Source organism: Penaeus monodon, chromosome 28 (assembly GCF_015228065.2).
Source record: "Penaeus monodon isolate SGIC_2016 chromosome 28, NSTDA_Pmon_1, whole genome shotgun sequence".
NCBI classification, from domain to species: domain Eukaryota; kingdom Metazoa; phylum Arthropoda; class Malacostraca; order Decapoda; family Penaeidae; genus Penaeus; species Penaeus monodon.
Window position 1 is genome coordinate 13,199,713 of NC_051413.1, and position 1,177 is coordinate 13,200,889.

Genomic DNA, 1,177 nt, shown 5'->3' on the forward strand with positions numbered 1-1,177 from the left:
CTCTATTCTATACATGTATTCGTACAAATCTAGCGTAAAGGATAAAGTATTATGTAATAAATAACCAGTAATAGAGAAATAAGGACCAAAGAAAAAAATGCTGGATATGGATTCCCAGTCAAAGCAGTTCAAGTTTCTCTTCGCTGAAAAAGTGTATAAGACGGAGCTATAGATTTTATCTTATTCAATCGGCCGTGACAGAGGAATAGAAATTAATGTGACGCTTTTATATATATTTTCCTTTGCCTTAGAAAAGGGGCAGGATTTTCCTCCTTACTTTACCCGTAAGTTGAAAAAAAAAAAAAGTTGGCCTTATTTCTTGACTCGCTTTCTGACTTCACTCTCTAGCAAATTTATATTCCCGGCATTTTTTTCTCTTCCCCTTCCTGAACCTATACTTTACTACATCTATGGGTAGTCTTTAGTAGGACTAAGATGTTACTATTCTCATTATCATTATCTTCAGAGGGACCGCCGATTGTCCGATAACTTAATTTCCAAGACTGTACCGGATTATCCCTTTTGCTGGACGAAGAGAGATCGCATTATGATACAGTATGATACAGGAATATACTTTCCAGTACAATGCGATAATGCTGATATGGCCTTATGCGCCTTACGTACTTCTGTAACTCGATCTTCTCTTAAACAAAGTTCTCTGGTGCTGCTTGGTGTACTTGCGCAGAATATTGTGTTTGCAGGTGAAGAAATGTTTATACTTCTCTAGCTTTGAAACACCTACAGTGATTACATTTAAATAATCCAGTTTCGTTTTACATGAATGCTAAATGGTTCTACTAGAATATTTTCAAAGCATGTTGACTGGGTTGTAACCGATCCTTTAAGCCACGTTACATAAAATCGAAATTAATGCATTCATCATTCACTATCACTGAACAGTTTCCAATTGAAGGGTAACTTGAAACGTGACAAGAATAATGCAAAATTAAAGCAAATTCGTTCGAAAGAGAAGGTATAAACATTTTTCCCACGTTTAGGAAATTAACAAAAAAATAAAATACAAAAATACTTGCACTCAGCTTCTAATAAATTTGCATTACAGTAATGAAAAAGTAAGACTAATACTTCCTCGTAATATGAATTTCAGGAAATAGTGATAAAAAAAAGACATTACACACTTTCAGAGGAGACGTGTGTTTCGAGAAAATAGTTAACA

At 34.4% G+C, this 1,177-nt stretch overlaps 1 protein-coding gene across 1 annotated transcript in view; it reads left to right on the top strand.

Moving 5' to 3' along the window:
• LOC119591041 (G-protein coupled receptor 54-like) overlaps positions 1-1,177 on the top strand; it is a 58,154-nt gene that overhangs the window by 18,219 nt on the left and 38,758 nt on the right. The window lies entirely within an intron of this gene.